The sequence below is a fragment of the Choloepus didactylus genome, chromosome 2 (genome assembly GCF_015220235.1).
Source record: "Choloepus didactylus isolate mChoDid1 chromosome 2, mChoDid1.pri, whole genome shotgun sequence".
NCBI classification, from domain to species: domain Eukaryota; kingdom Metazoa; phylum Chordata; class Mammalia; order Pilosa; family Megalonychidae; genus Choloepus; species Choloepus didactylus.
Genome location: NC_051308.1, coordinates 104,704,205 through 104,725,107, shown reverse-complemented (window position 1 = coordinate 104,725,107; position 20,903 = coordinate 104,704,205). Strand labels below are relative to the sequence as shown.

General features: G+C 38.8%; 1 pseudogene; it reads left to right on the top strand.

Moving 5' to 3' along the window:
• Nucleotides 1–20,903, top strand: part of LOC119512473 — a 47,612-nt pseudogene that overhangs the window by 5,605 nt on the left and 21,104 nt on the right.

The window sequence follows — 20,903 nt, the reverse complement described above, 5'->3', positions numbered from 1 at the left end:
GTTGCCCCCCTCCCCCACCCAGGTCCACCTCCAGGCCTACCTCCTGGCCCTCCTCCTCAGGATCTCCACCAGAACTACCTCCCCCTGCACCTCAGGTGACCCTCCACCTTGTCCTCGCATGACATGCCCACCTTTGGTGCCTCCACATGGACCTGCCCCACTTGGGCTCTTCCAGGGCTTTTAAATGCCCCACTCAATTCGATTCAGTGACCCCAAGGTGGGCAATACAAGCACAGCCCACCACTGAGAAGAAAGCCACAGCAACCATCAGTGCCAGGCCACAGATCGCTAATCCCAAAGCAGAGATTACGCTATTTGTGTCCGCTGCATTGAGGGTATGTCGAGAAAATAAAGGGGCTATGATTACTCCCCAAAGAAAGTCAGAGGATGACTCTGCTGTTCCTCTTGCCAAAGTAGCCTCCAAATGTGGTCCTTCTGTTCCTGTCTCAGTACAAACTAAGGATGATGTGTATGAAGCTTTCATGAAAGAGAGAAAGGCTACTGTGACAGCTTTTGGTGTCATAACAGGTTTCTTTTCACATCAATGGTTCATGGAGAAAGAGGCTCTTATTAAGGTTAGGTGAAAGCTACTTCCACTGTCAGGGTATTTTCCAGTTTCAGTGCAAAGAATATCCTAAAGCTTAGCCTTGGTGAGAATTTACTGCATATAAGAGGGGGTATTTCATTCAGAATCAATTGATTATTGAAGTAGTGCTGCTGACAGCCATTCCCGTTCATATCACCATTTCCATCCCATTTCTTCCCCTTTTTCAATTATTTTGAAACATGTGATCAGGGAATCTTAGTTACTTATTTTCTATCACTCTCCTCTCTTGCGTGCTGTGGGCACTGGAGTAAAGATTTCTGAGGAACTGGTTTATTTCATCCATCTTGGCTTTTGTGTTTGAATTATTTTAAATATTTTCTTGAAAATATCTTGTAATATTTTACTTGTAGTGGGATAGATCACAATGTCATTTCCTGATACAAAGCAGGATTCATGGGAAGAAAATGTATACTTCTTTGATTAAAATTATTTCCCACTGGAAAAAAGAAGTAACTGTATGATCCCAACTTGCTAATCACACACCCCTCCCCAAAAGTAATCCCTAGTATCAGTTTGGTCTGTATCCCTCCAGACTTTACATTTTACAAATATATATAATATGTAGGTGTATATATTTAAAATTTTAGTTTACATATACTGTTTGACTTCTTTTACTTAATATAAAATCATACTTTATATGTACTGCCACTTACTTTTTCATTAACAAAGTATCTCTGCATCAGAAAATAGAAGGTCTCAACAGACCAGTTATAAGTAAAGAGATTGAATCAGTAATAAAAAACATCCCAACTAAGAAAAGACCAGATGGCTTCACATCTACCAAACATTACAAGAATTAAAACCAAACCTGCTCAAACTCTTCCAAAAAATTGAAGAGGAAGGATCACTACCTAACTTATTCTATGGGGCCAATATCACCCTTATACCAAAGCCAGATAAAGATATCACAAGAAAAGAAAATTACAGACCAATATCCTTTATGTATATAGATGCAAAATTGTTAATATTATACTAGCAAACAGAATAATACAATAGCACATTAGAATAATTATACACCATGGTCATATATTTGGCCTATTGAAAAAAATAGTTTCATTCCGTGTGCCGGTTTGAATGTATTATGTTCCCCAGAAAAAGCCACATTCTTTGATGTAATCTTGTGGGGCAGACATATTAGTGGGGATTAAGTTGGAACGTTTGGATTAGGTTGTTTGCATGGAAATGCGCCCCACCCAACTGTAGTTGATAACTCTGATGAGCTATTTCCATGGAGGCGTGGCCCCACCCATTCAGGGTGGACCTTGATCAGTGGAGCCATATAAATGAGCTGACAGGCAGAGGGAACTCAGTGCAGCTGTGAGTGACATTTTGAAGAGGAGCTTCAGCCAAGAGGGACACTTTGAAGAAAGCACAGGAGCTGCAGATGAGAGACAGTTTGAAGACGGCTGTTGAAAGCAGTCTCTTGCTCCAGAGAAGCTGAGAGAGGACAAGTATCCCAAGTGCAACTAAGAGTGACATTTTTGAGGATCTGCAGCCTAGAGAGGAATGTCCTGGGAGAAAGTCATTTTGAAACCAGAACTTTGGAGCAGACGGCAGCCACGTGCCTTCCCAGCTAACAGAGGTTTTCCGAACACCATTGTCCATCCTACATTGAGGGTACCCAATTGCTGATGTGTTACCTTGGACACTTTATGGCCTTAAGACTGTAACTATGTAACCAAATAAACCCCCGTTTATAAAAGCCAATCCATCTCTGGTGTTTTGCATTCCGGCAGCATTAGCAAACTAGAACACCCTCCATAACTTATCTGTTCTTATTAGATTATTATTCCCCCTTCACTATTTGCTATCTATTGCTAGGTCCCCTACATTCTACAATATAAACCATTTATTTTACATTTTTCACAGAGTTCACATTAGTGGTAACATACAATATCTCTCTTTTTGTGTCTGGCTTATTATGCTCAGCGTTATGACTCCAAGGTTCATCCATGTCATCATATGTTTCACGACCTCATTCCTTCTTACTGCCATATAGTATTCCATCATGTGTATATACCACATTTTGTTTATCCACTCATCTGTTGAAGGACATTTGGATTGTTTCTATCTCTTGGCAATTGTGAGTAATGCTGCTATGAGCATCGGTGTGCAAATATCTGTTCATGTCACTGTTTTCAGATCCTCCAGGTAAATACTGAGAAGTGAAATTGCTGGGTAGCTCTATATCTAGTTTTCTAAGGAACCGCCAGACTGTCTTCCAGAGTGGCTATACCATTATACAGTCCCACCAACAATAAATAAGAGTTGCAATTTCTCCACATCCTCTCCAGCATTTGTAGTTTCCTGTTTGTTTAATGGCAACCAATCTAATTGGTATGAGATGATATCTCATTGTGGTCTTAATTTGCATCTCCCTAATAGCTAGTGAAGATGAACATTTTTTCATGTGTTTTTTGGCTATTTGTATTTACCCTTCAGAGAGCTGTCTTTTCATTTCTTTTGCCCTTTTTATAATTGGGCTGTTTGTACTATCATTGAGTTGTAGGATTTCTTTATATATGCAAGATATCAGTCTTTTGTCAGATATATGGCTTCCAAATATTTTTTCCCGTTGAGCTGGCTGCCTCTTCACCTTTTTGACAAATTCCTTTGAGGTACAGAAGCTTTTAAGTTTGAGGAGCACCCATTTATCTATTTTTTGTTGTTGCTTGTGCTTTGGTTGCAAGGTCTAAGAAGTGACCTCCTAATACCAGGTCCTGAAAATGTTTCCCTACATTATCTTCTAGGAGTTTTATGGTACTGTCTCTTATATGGAAGTCTTTAATCCATTTCAATTTAATTTTTGTGTAGGGTGTGAGGTAGGGGTCCTCTTTCATTCTTTCGGATATGGATATCCAGCTCTCCCAGTCCCATTTGTTGAATAGAGTGTTATGTCCCAGTTCAGTGGTTTTGGGGGCCTTATCAAAGATCAGTTGACTGTAAATCTGGGAGTCTATCTTTGAATTCTCAATTCCATTCTATTGATCAATATGTCTATCTTTGTGCCAGTACCATGCTGTTTTGACTACTGTGGCTTTATAATAAGCTTCAAAGTCATGGAGTTTAAGTCCTCCCACTTTGGGTTTCTTTTTTAGAATGTTTTTAGCAATTCAAGGCATTTTCTCTTCCAAATAAATTTAATAACTAGCTTTTCCAAGTCTGCAAAGTAGATTGTTGGAATTTTGATAGGAATTTCATTGAATCTGTAGACGAGTTTGAGTAGAATTGGCATCTTAACGACATTCAGCCTTCCTGTCCATGAACATGGAATATTTTTCCATATTTTTAGGTCCCCTTCTATTTCTTTCAGTAAAGTTATGTAATTTTCTATATATAGGTCTTTTGCATCGTTGGTTAAGTTTATTTCTAGGTACTTGATTTTTTTAGCTGCTATTGAGAATGGAATCTTTTTCTTAAGTGTTTCTTCAGTTAGGTCATTTCTAATGTATAGGAACATTACTGACTTAATGTGCATTAATCTTGTATCTTGCTACTTTGCTAAATTTGTTTATTAGCTCAAGTAGCTGTGTAGTCAATTTCTCAGGGTTTTCCAGATATAAGATCTTATCATCTGCAAATAACAACAGTTTTGCTTCTTCCTTTCCAATTTGAATGCCTTTTATTTCTTTGTCTTGCCAGATTGCTCTGGCTAGCACTCCTAGCACAATGTTGAATAACAGTGGTGACAGCAGGTATCCTTGTCTTGTTCCTGATCTTAGAGGGAAGGCTTTCAATCTCTCTCCATTGAGTACTATGCTGGCTGTGGGTTTTTCATATATGCCCTTTATAACATTGAGGAAGTTTCCTTCAATTCCTACCTTTTAAAGTGTTTTTATCAAAAAAATATGCTGGGTTTTGTTGAATCCTTTTTCAGCATCTTTGCCAGTTTGAATATATTGTGTCCCCCAAACGCCATTATCTTTGATGTAATCTTGTGTGGGCAGACGTTATCAGTGTTGATTAGATTGTAATTCTTTTGAGTGTTTCTGTGGAGATGCACCCCACCCAACTGGGCTTGATGAGTCTAATTGGATAACTTCCATGGAGTGTTGGCCCGCCCATTGGGTGGGCCTTGATTAGTGGAGCCATATAAATGAGCAGACGGGCAGAGGGAACTCAGCGCATTTGTGAGTGACATTTTGAAGAGGAGCTACAGGCAAGAGGGACACTCTGAAGAATGCCCAGAAGCTGAGAGAGGAGCTGCAGATGAGAGACAGTTTGAAGACAGCCATTGAAAGCAGACCCTTGCTCCAGAGAAGCTGAGAGAGGACAAACACCCCAAGTGCAACTAAGAGTGACATTTTTGAGGAGCTGCAGCCTAGAGAGGAACGTCCTGGCAGAAAGCCACTTTGAAACCAGAACTTTGGAGCAGACGCCAGCCACGTGCCTTCCCAGCTAACAGAGGTTTTCCAGACACCATTGGTCATCCTCCAGTGAAGGTACCCGATTGCTGATGTGTTACCTTGGACACTTTATGGCCTTAAGACTGTAACTGTGTAACCAAATAAACCCCCTTTTATAAAAGTCAATCCATCTCCGGTGACTTGCATTCCGGCAGCATTAGCAAACTAGAACAGCATATACTGAGATGATATTTGATTTTTCCCTTTTGATTTGTTAATGTGTTATATTACATTGTTTGATTTCCTGTGTTGAACCATCCTTGCATGCCTGGAATGAACCCCACTTGGTCATTGTGCCAGTTTGGATGTATTATGTCCCCCAAAATGCCATTATCTTTGATGCAATTTTGTGGGGGCAGACGTATTAGTGTTGATTAGATTGAAATCCTTTTATTGAGTGTTTCCATGGAGATGTGACTCAATTAACTGTGAGTGAAATGTTTGATTAGACAATTTCCATGGAGGTGTTACCCCACCCATTTAGGGTGGGTGTTAGCTGGATCACTGGAGTCCTATAAAGGAGTTCACAGACAGAAGGAATAGAGCAGCTGTGAGTGACATTTTGGAGAGCAGCTGCAGCTAAGAGAGGAAAAAACACCCAAAGAGCAACATTTTGGAGAATGCCATTCTGAAACACCACCTGGGAGCAAGCAGATGCCAGCCACATGCCTTCCAAGCTAACAGGTTTTCTGAATGCCAATGGCCATCCTTCAGTGGTGAAGGTACCCAATTGTTGATACCCTACCTTGGATACTTTATGGCCTTCAGACTGTAACTGTGTAACCAAATAAGCCCCCTTTATAAAAGCCAATCCATTTCTGGTATTTTGCATTTTGGCAGCATTAGCAAACTGGAACAGATTTTGGTACTGAGAGTGGGGTGATGCTGAGTTTGCAAATACCAAACATATTGGAACAGCTTTTTAAATGGGTAAAGGGAAGATTCTGGAAGAATTGTGAGGAGCTTAATAGAAAAGGCCTAAACTACTTTGAAGAGACTGTTTGTGGAAATATGGACTCTAAAGATACTTCTGATGAGGCCTTGAGCAGAAATGATGAATGTGTTGTTGCAAACTGGAAGGAGGTGATCCTTGTTTTAAAGTGGCAGAGAATTTGGCAAAATTGAGTCCTGTTGTTACATGGAAGGCAGAATTTGAAAGCGATAACCTGGAATATTTAGCTGATGAGATCTCCAAGCAAAATGTGAAAGTAGCTGGGCTTTAACTTGCAGCTTATAGTAAAATGTGAGAGGACAGAGATAAGCTGAGAAATGAACTCTTGGTTTCAAAGAAACCAGAAATTGATAGCCTGAAAACCTCTGGGCTTCCAGTGGGTGAAACCCCAGAAGCTACAGCCCAATGTGAGGATGTAACCAAACATGGAACCCAGCTGCCATTTCAGTACAAGCCAAGATTGGAGAAAGAGTTAAGCAGAAAGGATTTGCGGAAAGTCCTATTGTCTGATGGCTTTGACCCCTGTGTGCTTCATGCAAAGTCAACAGAATTTTTGTGAGCTCTTTATAGACAGAGCCACTGCTGGTCTGGACTGGAGGAGACAGACAAAGAACAAATTGAAGGAAAAATTTCTTCAAAGACAGAGTCACAGAGGTTGAAGTCTGGAGTCAAGAGGTCTCAGGCTGGGAGAGCAGAGTGGTCCATACACACGGAAAGGGTGAGTTTGCCCCGGAGGTCATGGGTGATCCATCCACCATGATGTTCAGGAAAAGTGTTGCCACCTCAGGCCTCAAAGAGCATGGAGCACATTCCCAGGGGACTGGGGAGAGCCTGGCCACCACCCCACTGTTCTGAGGGGGTTGAGCATGTGCCCCAGAGATGGAAGAGAATCCAGGTGCTGCCCCGTTGTTTGAGGAGGGTGGTGCCGAGAAGGTGGTCTCCCCAGTGTGAGGATATGTTGGAGCACTCACCCCAGCATTTGGAGAGAAAAGGGTTGCCACAAAGGCCCTTAGGAAGGGTTAGACTCCCGCTCTCTCAAGCCCCAAGGATACAACATCATTCTGTTAATGACTCTCAGACTTTGAAATCTAAGGGAGTTTTAGGAAATGTTTTGGTCCTATTAACCCTGTTTTCCTTTCAGTTTCTCCTTATGGCAATGGGAATGTTTACCCTATGACTGTCCCTCCTTTGTATATTGGAAGTACATAACTTGTACTAAGTCCACAGCTAGAGGGGAATTATGTTTTTGGACAGACCATGCCTGTAACGGATTGTGATGGGATCTTGTACTTAACTATTGTTACTGAAATGATTTAAGTCTCTGTGATATTGTTGTGGGATGAGTGTATATGTATATGGAAAGATCATGTCATTTTGGGGGTCCAGAGGGTGGAATATGTTAGTTTGAATGTATTATGTCCCCCAAAATGCCATTATCTTTGATGTAATCTTGTGTGGGTAGACCTATTAGTGTTGATTAGATTGTAATTCCTATTGAATGGGGTGTTTTCCATGGAGACGTGACTCAATCAACTGTGGACAACACCTTGATTGGATGATTTCCATGGAAGTGTGACCCCACCCATTCAGGGTAGGTCTGAATTAGGTCACTGGAGCATATATAATCTCAGACAGAAGGAGTGAGCTTGCTACAGCCAAGAGGGACACCCTGAAGAATGCTCAGGAGCTGAGAGAGGAGCTGCAGATGAGAGAGAGTTCAAAGATGGCCGTTGAAAGCAGACTCTTGCTTTGGAGAAGCTAAGAGAGGACAAATGCCCCAAGAGCAACTGAGAGTGACATTTTGAAGAGGAGCTGCAGCCTAGAGAGGAACATCCTGGGAGAAAGCCATTTTGAATCCAGAACTTGGAGCAGATGCCAGCCACCTGCCTTCCAGCTAACAGAGGTTTTCTGGATGCCGTTGACCACCCTCCAGTGAAGGTACCCGATTGTTGATGCAATACCTTGGATATTTTATGGCCTTAAGACTGTAAATGTGTAACCAAATAAACCCCCTTTACAAAAGCCAATCCATTTCTGGTGTTTTGCATTTGGCAGCATTAGCAAACTAGGACAGTACCCTTACTAAATCTCTTTAGTTCTGAGCCCTTCTCCATACCTCTCTTTTCTTTCTTTTTTCCTTTGCCAGTTGGGCTCCCTTTAGTATCTCTTATAGGACAGGCCTCTGTTTAGCAAATTCTTGCAGCATTTTTTTGTCTGTAAAGATTTTAAACTCTCTGTCAAATTTGAAGGAGAACTTTTCTGGATAAAGGATTCTTGATAGGCAATTTTCCTCCTTCAGAATTTTAAATATGTCATACCACTGCCTTCTCACCTCCATGGTGGCCACTGAGTAGTCACTACTTAATCTTATGCTGTTTCCCTTGTATGTGGTGAATTGCTTCTCTCTTGCTGCTTTCAGAACTTGCTCCTTCTCTTCAGCACTTGATGATCTGATCAGAATATGTCTTGGAGTGGGCTTATTTGGGTTTATTCTGTTTTGACTTCATTGGGCATCTATGATTTGCATATTTATGTCATTTAGAAAGGTGGGGAAGTTTTCCTAACAATGTCTTTGAATACTCTTCCTAGACCTTTTTACCTTTTCTTTCCCTTCGGGAACACCAATGATTCTTATAAGTGTGCGCTTCATGTTGTCCATCATGTCCCTGAGATCCATTTCAAATTTTCCAATTTTTTCTCTATTTGTTCTTTTGTGCTTTCACTTTCCAAAACATTTTCTTCCATTTTGCCTACTCATTCTTTGAGTTCATCTAATCTGCTTCCATGTGCCTCCAAGATCTTTTAATTTGATCAACAGTTACTTTTTACTTCCATAAGCTCATCTATTTTTTAATTCACACTTGCAAAATCTTCTTTATGCTCTTCTAGGCTCTTCTTCCTGTCCTTTGAATCCTGAGCCATGATCTTGTTGTTTGTGATTACTTCTTTGATTAATTGCTCTAAGTACTGTGTCTCCTCTGGTGTTTTGATTTGGGCATTTGGGCTATCCATATCTTCTGGTTTCTTCATATGCTTTAAAATTTTCTGTTGTTTTTGTCCTCTTGTCATTTGCTTATCTTGATAGGTTCTTTTAGGATATGCAGGCTTATCTGAACAATTATTTATTGTTTGAGAGAACTATAGCTTGGTGGAGTGCACTTTCCCTGACTTAGCAGCAGATGGTGCCCCCGAGCCACCTATTACCCTCAAGCCAGTTTTCTCCAACTTCATCTGTGTGGCAAGTGGGGGTCCAAACCTTGTGGAGGTCCAATCAGTGCCCCAAATTTCCATGTGCAGTTGGGGCCACCAGCCTGATGGTGAGGGGTGTGCCCTGTGCAGTTAGGCAGGGAAGATTGCTTTAAGACCCAGAACTCCCAGCTGTTCCTGGAGTCTTAAAGCTGTTGCAGGGGTCCAGCCTTTCAGCTCAGATTCCCCACAGTCTCTCTCTGCCACAGGCCCACAAGTCCCTGGGATTGATGTAGGGGTCTTGGGACTTCTTGGTGGGACCCCGCCTCTAAGCTGTGTTCTCCACAGGCCTCCATGGAGGAAGACTGCACAACATCACAGGCAAGCAGAATCCACTAGGGAAGCTCTTGGCCATGGCACCATGAAGGGACATCTCCCAGCCTGCTGAAAATCTGGCTTCATGGGGCATGGTAACTTCCCACTTCCGCAGTCCTCCACTTGCTGCAGAAAGCCATTCTTGTCTCTGGGACAATTAGCTGCAGGTGTGCAAAAGGCTATCCTCCATGCCAGATATTGAGGCAGGTGCCTGGGTTGTGGAAGGCACCCCCACCATGCTCAACCACACAGATCTCACTGCTGGATCTGCAGCTGCTCTCCAGGTTTTTAAAACTAACCTGTCTCCAAATGCTGACCCTAGGTTTCTCCCCACTATGGTGCAGCTGCTGTTTCCCCAGCAGCCTCACTCATTTGATTCTGAATGCAGACTCTCTGTTTCACCCAGTGCACAATCACTGTGGATGTAGCAGACCTTGTCCAGCCAGTATAACCCTGGAACTGATTTTCTGGAGCACTTTCTGTCTTCTATCTAGTGTTTTCATGGAGAAGTATTTTGCTCTTCTCTCCTTGTCTGCCATCTTGGAGCCTCCCATTTCCTAACATTTAAATTCATCCTAGTTAAAAATTCTGCACACATTAAGTATGCACTCCCCATTCTCTACTCACATTCTGTTTCTTGGTGACCTATTTGTACAGTGATTAACTGTACAAATATCAAAAAGTTCTTTCATGAAATAGAACAATTGTATAAAACTATTACAAAGAGTTAATAACAGAGTGATATATAGGGGAAAATGGACCTATTGCAAACTATCAACTATAGTCAACAGTAATACCTTAATATTATTTCATCGACAGTAACAAAGGTACCACACCAAATACTAGGGGTCAATAATAAGTAAAAATTTTAACTTTATAAGTATACTTATTTTAAGTAGCTCGTATTAGTGAGATCATACCATATTTGTCCTTTTGCATCTGACTTATGTCACTCAATGTAATGTCCTCAAGTTTCATCCATGTTGTCATGTGCTTCAGGACTTCATTCCTTCTTACTGCTGAGTTATATTCCATCATATGTATATGCCACATTTTCTTCATTCATCTGTTGATGGTTACTTGGGTTGTTTCCATCTTTTGGCAATTGTGAATAGGGCTGCTATGAACATCGGCATGCAAATGTCTTTTCACATCTGTACTTTCAGTTCTGAGTTTATGCCTAGTAACAGGATTGCTGGTTCATATGAAGTTCTATACTTAGCTTCCAGAGGAACTGCCAAATTGCCATCCAAAGTGGCTGCACTGATCTACATTCCCACCCCCAGTGAATAAGTGTTCCTATTTCTCTGCACCTCTCCAACACTTGTATTTTTCTGTGTGTGTGTGTGTGTGTGTGTGTGTGTGTGTGTGTGGTAATGGCCTTTCTAGTATGCATGAAATGCTATCTCATTGTGGTTTTGTTGTGCATTTCCCTACTTCTAATGATTTTTAGCATCTTTTCGTATGATTATTGGTCATTTGTATATCTTCTTTGAAGAAATGTTTATTCAAGTCCTTGGCCCATTTTTTTAAATGCAATTTTATTGAGATATATTCATATACCAGACAGTCCATCCAAAGAATACAATCAGTGGCTCACAGTATCATCAAATAGTTGTGCATTTATCACCACAATCAATTTTAGAACATTTTCATTACTTCAAAAAAAAAAAAAGGAAAAAAAATACAAAAAAAGAAAATCCAAAATATCCCACACCCCTTATCCTCCCTTATTATTGACCCCTAGTATTTGGTGTGGTACCTTTGTTACTGTTGATGAAATAATATTAAGGTGTTACTGTTGACTATAGTCCATAGTTTGCAATAGGTCCATTTTCCCCTATATATCACTCTGTTATTAACTCTTTGTAACAGTTTTATACAATTATTCTATTTCATGAAAGAACTTTTTGATATTTGTACAGTTAATCACAGTCATCATCCATCACAAGATTCACTGTGTTATATGTTCCCATGTTTTAACCTCCAGCTTTCCTTCTGGTGACATACATGACTCTGAACTTCCCCTTTCCACCTCATTCACCCACAATTCAGCACTGCTAATTATACTCACAATAATATGCTACCATCTCTTCTATCCATTTCCAAACATTTAAGTTTGATCTAGTTAAAAATTCTGCACTTTTTAAGCAGCTGCTCCCCATTCTCCAGTGTCATTCTATCTCCTGGTAACCTATATTACAGATTTATGTCTATGAGTTTACATATAATAATTAGTTCACATTAGTGAGATCATACAATATTTGTCCTTTTTTGTCTGACTTATTTCATTAAACATTATGTCCTCAAGGTTCATCCATATTGTCATGTGCTTCAGGACTTCTTTCCTTCTTACTGCTGAATAATATTCCATTGTATGTATATACCACATTTTCTTTGTCCATTCATCTGTTGATGGACACTTGAGTTATTTCTATCTTTTGGCAATTGTGAAAAATGCCACTATGAACATCAGTGTGTGTCTGTTTGCATCCCTGCTTTCAGATCTTCTGGGTATGTATCAAATTGCGGGACTGCCAGGTCATAAGGCAACTCTATACTTAGTTTTCTGAGGAAACGCTAAAACATTCTCCACAGACGTACCATTTTACATTCCCACCAGGAGTGAATAACTGTTCCTATTTCTCCACATCCTCTCCAAAACTTGTGGTTTCCTGTTTGTTTACTAGTGGCCATTTTAGTAGGTGTAAAATGATATCTCATTGGGGTTTTGATTCGCATGTCCCTAATAGCTAGTGTGCTGGTTTGAAACTGTTATGGACTCCAGAAAAGCCATGATCATTTAATCCAATCTTGTTGGGTAGAAACTTTTGATTGTTTCTATGGGGATGTGACTTAATCAACTGTGGGTAAGACTTCTGATTAAATTATTTCATGGAGGTGTGGATCCCACCCATTGGGGGTGGGTCTTGATTAGTTCACTGGAGTATTTAAGAGAGGCTAAGAGCTGACACAGAACCCAGATGTTTGCTGACACTTAGAGATGCAGAGAAAAGCTAAGAGATGAAGCCCAGAGTTTGCCCCAGAGAAGCTAAGAGAGGACCCTCAGAGAGAAACATCCTGAGGAAAAGAAGCAAGGATGCACAGGAGCTGAGAGAGAGAAAGCAAGACACCCAGAGACATTTTGGAGAATGCCATTTTGAAACACAACTGGGGAGCAAAGGACCAGCAGATGCTGACCACGTACTTTCCCAGCTGACAAAGGTGTTCTGCACACGATTGTCCTTTCTTCAGTGAAGATATCCTCTTGTTGATGCCTTAGTTTGGACATCTTTATGGCCTTAGAACCTTAAATTTGTAATCCAATAAATCCCTTTTGCAAAAGCCAATCTATTGATGGTATTTTGCATAACAGCAGCATTAGCAAACCAGAACTACTAGTGAAGCAGAATATCTTTTCATGTGCTTTTTAGCTATTTTTATTTCCTTTTTGGAAAAATGTCTATTCATGTCTTTTGCTCAGTTTTTTAAAATTCAATTTTATTGAGATATATTCACATACCATACTATCATCCAAAGTGTACAATCAATTGTTCATAGCACCATCATATAGTTGTGCATTCATCACCCCAATCTATTTTTTGAACATTTTTCTTGTGCCATAAAAGGTGAAAATAAGAATTAAAAAAAAGTAAAAAAAGAACACTCAAATCATCCTCCCCATCCCACCCTATTTTTCATTTAGTTTTTTTTTCCCCATTTTTCTACTCATCCATTCATACATTGGATAAAGGAGTGTGATCCACAAGGCTTTCACAATCACACTGTCACCCCTTGTAAGCTACATTGCTATACAGTCATCTTCAAGAGGTAAGGCTACTGGGTTGCAGTTTGATAGTTTCAGGTATTTACTTCTAGTCATTCCAATACATTAAAACCTAAAAAGGGTTATCTATATAGTGCATAAGAATGTCCACCAGAGTGACCTCTCAGCTCCATTTGCAATCTCTCAGCCACTGAAACTTTATTTCGTTTAGTTTTGCATTCCCGTTTTGGTCAAAAAGATGTTCTCAGTCCCATGATGCTGTGTCCAGATTCATCCCCGGGAGTCATATCCTACATTGCCAGGGAGATTTACACCCGTGGGAGTCAGATCCTACATTGAGGGGAGGGCAGTCATTTCACCCACTGAGTTGGCTTAGCTAGAGAGAGAGAGGGCCACATCTGAGCAAAAAAGAGGTACTCAGGGGGAGACTCTTAGGCACAATTATAAGCAGGCCTAGCCTTTCCTTCACAGCAACATTTTGTTCAGTTTTAAATTGGATTGTTTGTCTTTTTTTGTTGAGTAGTAAGATTTCTTAATACACTGTGGATATGAAACCCTTATCAGGTATGTGACTTAATTGATTTGATTTTCTTGTATTGCACCACCCTTGCATATCTAGAATAAAACCCACTTGGTCATGGTACATAATTCTTTTAATGTGCTGTTGGATTCAATTTGCAAGTATTTTGTTAAGGATTTTTGCATGTATACTCGTTAGAGAGATTGGTCTGTAGTTTTCCTTTCTTGTAGTGTCTTTATCAGGCTTTGGTATTAAGGTGATTCAGTTTGCTAAAACTGCCAAAATGCAATTTCTAGAAATGGACTGGCTTTTAACAAAGGGGGTTTATTAACTTACAAGTTACAGTTCTTAGGCCATGAAAATGTGCAAATTAAGGCATCAACAGGGTGATACCTGGACCTTGAAGAAAGGCTGCCGGCATCTGGGACAACTCTGTTACATGGGAAGGCACATGGCCAGCATATGCTCTTCCTTTGCTACTGGGTTCCATTGATTTCACCTTCTGATTCCCGTGGTTTTCTTTCTGAGCATATGTGGGTCCTCTCTTAGCATCTCTGGGGCTTTTGTCCCTTTGTGAGTTCTCTCTCTGGATGTTTCTCTCTCTCTCTCTCCCTCCCTCCCTCCCTCCCTTGACCTTTTTCTGTCTTTTATTCTCATAAAGGACTCCAGCAAAGGATTAAGTCCCACCTCGAATTGGGTGGGCCACATCTCAATTGAAACAACCTAATCAAAAGGTCCTACTCACATCCTTAGAAAACTAGATATATGGTTACCCTTCTATCCAGCAATTGCACTTCCTGGTATATATCCAGAAGATATGAAAGCAGTGACGCGAACAGATTTCTGCATGCCAATGTTCATAGCAGCATTATTCACAATCACCAAGAGATGGAAACAAACCAAATTGCCTTCAACAGATGAGTGGATAAATAAAATGTGGTATATACACACAATGGAATACTACGTGGCAGTAAGAAAGAATGACGTCATGAAACATATGACAACATGGATGAACCTTGAAGACGTAATGCTGAGCAAAATATGCCAGGCACAAAAAGAGAAATATTATATGCTACCACTAATGTGAACATTGAATAATGTAAAATAAATGGTTTATAATGTAGAATGTAGGGGAACTAGCGATAGAGAGCAATTAATGAAGGGGGAACGATAACCCAATAAGAACAGATAAGCTATCGTGGGTAAATTTAATGTTCTGGGAATGCCCAGGAATGACTATGGGTTGTTAATTTGTGGTGGGTACGCTAGGAACAAGGTCACAGAAATGTTGCCATATTAGGTTATTTTCTTGGGGTAGAGTAGGAACATGTTGGAAGTAAAGTAATTATTTTAGGTTAGTTGTCTTTTTCTTACTCCCTTGTTATGGTTTGTTTGAAATGTTTTTTACTGTATTCTTTTATTTTTTGATACACTTAATAGCTAATTTTTAAAAAAGAGGTAATTAAAAAAAAACAATGAAAAAAATATGCAGATCCCCCCCTGAGGAGCTGGTGGAGAATGTGGGGGTGTTGGGCTTCCCCACCTCGATGGTTGCTGATGTGCTCACAGACATAGGGGATTGGTGGTTTGATGGGCTGAGCCCTCTACCATGGGACTTGCCCTTGGGAAGACTGTTGCAAAGGAGAGGCTAGGCCTGCCTATAATTGTGCCTAAGAGTCTCCTCCCAAATGCCTCTTTGTTGCTCAGATGTGGTCCTCGCTCTCTAGCTAAGCCAACTGGGTAGGCGAAATCACTGCCCTCCCCCCTACATGGGATCTGACACCCAGGGGAGTAAATCTCCCTGGCAACATGGAATATGACTCCCGGGGAGGAATCTAGACCCGGCATCGTGGGATGGAGAACATCTTCTTGACCAAAAGGGGGATGTGAAAGGAAATGAAATAAGCTTCAGTGGCAGAAATTCCAAAAGGAGCCAAGAGGTCATTCTGGTGGGCACTCTTACACATAATATAGACAACCCTTTTTAGGTTCTAATGAATTGGAATAGCTAGCAGTAAATACCTGAAACTATCAACTTACAACCCAGAGCCTTTGAATCTTGAAGACAATTGTATAAAAATGTAGCTTATGAGGGGTGAAAATGTGATTGGGAAAGCCATATAGACCACACTCCCCTTTGTTCAGTGTATGGATGGATGAGTATAAAAATGGGGGCAAAAAAAAAAAAAAGGCACCCAGTGTTCTTTTTTACTTTAATTGTTCTTTTCCACTTTAATTTTTATTCTTATTATTTTTGTGCATGTGGTAATGAAAATGTTCAAAAATTCATTTTGGTGATGAGTGCACAACTATATAATGGCACTGTGAACAATTGAATGTACACTTTGTATGACTGCATGGTATGTGAATATATCTCAATAATACTGAATTTAAAAAAAAAGGTCCTATCCACAATAGGTCTGTACCCATGGGAATGGATGAAAAGAACATTCCTTTTCTGAGGTACATAACAGCTTCAAACCAACTCAGGTGATGTTGACTTCGTAAAATGAATTAGGTAGTGTTCCCTCTTCTTCAATTTTTTGGAAGAGTTTGAGCAGAATTGGTATTAATTCTTTTTGGAATACTTGGTAAAATTCACCTGTGACGCCTTCTGGTTCTGGGCTATTCTTTTTTTTTTTTTTTTTTTTCAATTTGCTCTAGGACTCTCAGCCCAAGAATATGGCCCAGATACCCAAGCTGTTGCATACTTTTCTAAACAGCTGAATTCCACCACTCTTGGATGGCCCACCTGTCTTTGAGTCCTAGCATCTGGGCTATTCTTTTGGGAGGTTTTTGATGACTGATTCAGTATCTTTACTTGTGATTGGTTTGTTGATGTCTTCTATTTCTTCTCAAGTCAGTGTAGGTTGTTCACATATTTCTAGGAATTAGTTAATTCATTTAAGTTGTCTGGTTTGGTGGAGTACAGTTGTTCATAGTATCCTCTTATGATCTTTTTTATTTCTTTCATTTTTCAAATTTCTTCTTTTATTTCTAATGATTCCCCTTTCATTTCTGATTTTATTTACTTGCATCTTCTCTCTTTTTGTCTTTGTCAGTCTAGCTAAGGGTTTGTCAATTTTATTAATCTTCTCAAAGAACCAACTTTTGGTTGTATTGATTCTTTCTATTTGTTGTTGTTGTTGTTCTCCATTACATTTACTTCCACTCTAATCTTTTTTATTTCTTTCCTTCTGCTTGCTTTGGGATTAGTTTGTTTTTCTTTCTCAAGTTTCTCCAGTTGTTCAATTAGCTCATTGGTTTTCGTTCTTTCTTCTTTTTAATTGTAGGCATTTAGGGCTATAGATTTCCTTCTTAACTACCTTCCCTGTGATATGTTGTGTTCTTGTTTTCATTCATCTCAAGATTTTACTGATTTCTCTTGCAGTTTCTTCTTTGACCTACTGATTGTTTAAGAGCATGATGTTTAACCTCCATATATTTGAGAAATTTCCTATTCTCTGGTTGTTATTGACTTCCAACTTCACTCCATTATGATCAGAGAAAATGCTTTGTATAATTTAAATGTTTTAAAAATTTATTAAGACCTGTTTTGTGCCCCAGTATGTGATCTATCCTAGAGAATGTTCCATGAGCACTTGAGAAGAATCTATATCCTGCTGTTTGGGGGTACAATATTGTATATATGTCTGTTAGATCTAATTCATTTATCATGTTATTTAGGTTCTCTGTTTCCTTATTGATCCTCTGTTTAGATGTTCTATTTATTGAAGAGAGTGGTGTGTTGAAGTCTCCCACTATTATTGTAGAGATTTACTCCCTTCAGTTTTGCCAGGCTTTGCCTCATGTACTTTGGGTCAATTTGATTAGATGCATAAATATTTATGATTGTTATTTCTGCTTGATGACTTGCCCCTTTTATTATTATATAATGTCCTTCTTTGTCTTATAACATTTTTGCATATACAGTCTATTTCATCTGATATTAATATAGTTATCCCAGCTTTTTTTGGGGGGGGGAGGGTTTACTGCTTGTGTGGAATTTATTTTTCCATACTTTCACTTTCAACCTCTTTGCATGTTTGGGTCTAAAATGAGTCTCTTGTAAGTAGCATATAGATGGATCATATTTTTTAACCCATTCTGTGAATCTTTGTCTTTTGATTTGGGAATTTAGTAGCATTCAGTGTCATTACTCTAAAGGTAATACTTACTTCAACCATTGCATCCTATGGATTTTATTTGTCAGATGTATTTTTTTTCTCTCTTTTTATCCTTTCAGTTACCCTTACTAATACTCTTCACTTCTGTACTCTCCTCAAGGCCTCTCCTATCTTTTTTTTTTTTTTTTTTTTTTTTGGTGACAGAGTTCCCTTTAGTATTTCTTGTAGGGCATCTCCCTTGTTAATGAACTCTCTCAGCTTCTGTTTATCTGTGAATACTCTAAACTCCCCATCATTTTTGAAGGAGAGCTTTGCTGGATAGAGAATTCTTGGCTAGCAATTTTTCTCTTTCAGTAACTTAAATATATCATAAAGCTGTCTTCTCACCTCCATGGTATCTGATGAGAAATCGGCATTTAGTCTTATTTGGCTTCCCTTGTATGTGGAGAATCATTTTTCTCTGCTGTTTTCAGAACTTTCTCCTTCCCTGTGACATTTTACAGTCTGATTAGTATGTGTCTTGGAGTGGGTCTATTTGGATTTATTTTATTTGGAGTACATTGGGCTTCTTGGATTTGCATATTTATGTCTTTTATAATGGTTGGGAAAATTTCAGCCATTATTTCCTTAAATATTCTTCCTGGCCCCTTTCCCTTCTCCTTCTGGGACACCTATGAGGAGTAATGTTTCTATGCTTCATGTTGTCAATCATTTCCCTGAACACCCTGCTCAAATTTTTCATTTGTTTTCTCCATTTGTTCTTTTGTCTGTTTGAATTCTGTTGTTCTGTCTTCTAGCTCTCTAATTCTTTCTTCTGCCTCTTCAAATCTTCTGTTGTTTGGCTCTAGGATATTTTTAATTTCACCTACAGTATATTCATGAGGTCTGTTATTTTTCTACCTATTCTTTCAAATTCTTCTTTCTGCTTCCCTAGTGTTTTCTTAATATCCTTTGTCTCTTTATGCATATTTTCCTTCATCTCCTTGAGTTGACTTAGGAGATTTGTTTGAACATCTTTAATTAGTTGCTCCAAATTCTGTGTCTCCTCCAGCTTTTTAATTTGTTCCTTTGATTTGACCATATCTTCCTGTGTTTTAGAATACCTTGTGGTTTTTTGCTGATATCTGGTCATCTGATTATCTTGATGGGTCTATTCTGAAGATTGGTGTCTCTCTCCTCCAGGATTTAGTTGTTGTTTGGGTTTGTATTAGGACATGGCTTTGACAATTGAATCACCAGTATTTCCCAGCCCAAACAGGGCTAGGTATCTGTGCATGGGGTGTAAATCAGTGCCAATGACTTTGGCCCATGTTTAAATTGTTTTTATTTTTTATTGTTGAGTTGTAACAGTTATTTATATATTCTGGTTATTAAACCCTTATCAACTATATAGTTTCTGAATATTTCCTCTTATACTGTAGGTTGTCTGTTCACTTTCCTGATAATGTCCTTTGATGCACAAAAGTTTTAATTTGTTGAAGGCCAATTTATCCATTTTTTCTTTTGTTGCACATGCTTTTGGTGTAAAGTCTAAGAATCCATTGCCTAATACAAAGTACTGAAGATATTCCCTATGTTTTCTTCTAAGAATTTTATCATTCTAACTTTTATATTTAGGTTTTTGATACAGTTTGAGTTAATTTTTGTATATAATGTGATTCTTTTGCAGGTGGATATCCGGTTTTCCCAGTACTATTTGTTGAAGAGTCTATTCTTTCTTCATTGGGTAGACTTGACACTGTTGAAAATCAGTTGCCCATAGATGTGAAGACTTATTTCTGAACTATCAATTTTATTGTGTTGGTTATTTATCTTCTTTGGGCTGGTACCACACTGTTTTTATTACTGTAGTTTTGTTACATGTTTTAAAATAAGGAAGTGTGAGCCCTCCAACTTTGTTCTTCTTTTTTCAAGATGTTTTGGCCATTCGGGTCCTCTTGCCCTTCCATATGAATTTGATGATTGGATTTTCCATTTCTGTAAAGAAGGATGCTGGAATTTTGATTGAGATTAAGTTGAATGTGTACATAACTTTGGGTAGAATTGAAATCATCTGTGAATACAGGAGGTCTTTTTATTTATTTAGGTCTTCTTTATTCCTTTCAACAATGATTTGTAATTTTCCATGTATAGTCCTTTACACCTTGGTTAAACTCATTCCTAAATATTTTAGTTTTTATTCTGTTTTGTTTGTTTGTTTGTTTGTTTACAAATACTGAATTTTAAAATTCTAGCTTGATCTTTATATGTGAAATGGAATTTTAAAACACAATATATGACCACTTAGATTCCTTTTATCTCACTTTAGCATATGCATATTCCACAATCTATTAGTCATATAAGTTTTTCCCCAATTTATTGATGCAATTGGGAAAAATTGGAGCAACATTCGGTATGTGGTTTTGTGTATCTTTGCAGGATTTCTTAAAATACATATATACCTAGGAATAGAACTGTATAATAGAGTATACACATATTCAGCCTTATTAGACACTTCCAAATTGTGCTACACAATGGCTGTACCAATTTATATTGATACGAGCAGTTCATGATGATCTCTGTTTATCCACTATCTTACTAGCACTTGATATCCAATTTTTGAATGTTGCTGGTCAGGTAGATATAAAGTGGTAGGTATTCTTTTCCTGTTTTCTTTCTGGTTGCTTGGAAATTTCTAATTGATTGTAGGATCTCTATTTATTATTATGCCTTACAGAAACTTTAAATTTTTATTTAGTCAAAATTTTAATATTTTCTTCTATGGTGTTTCCATTCTCTACCTTGGCTTTCCCTCCTCGAAGACCATAAAACAACAACAACAACAAAACAAAACAAAACAAAAACTTCCACTGCCTTTTCCTAGTAATTACATTATAATAGTTTTTGATGTTTTTCTTTTTTTACTTTTGACACTCTGATCTATCTAGATTTCATTAGGTATAA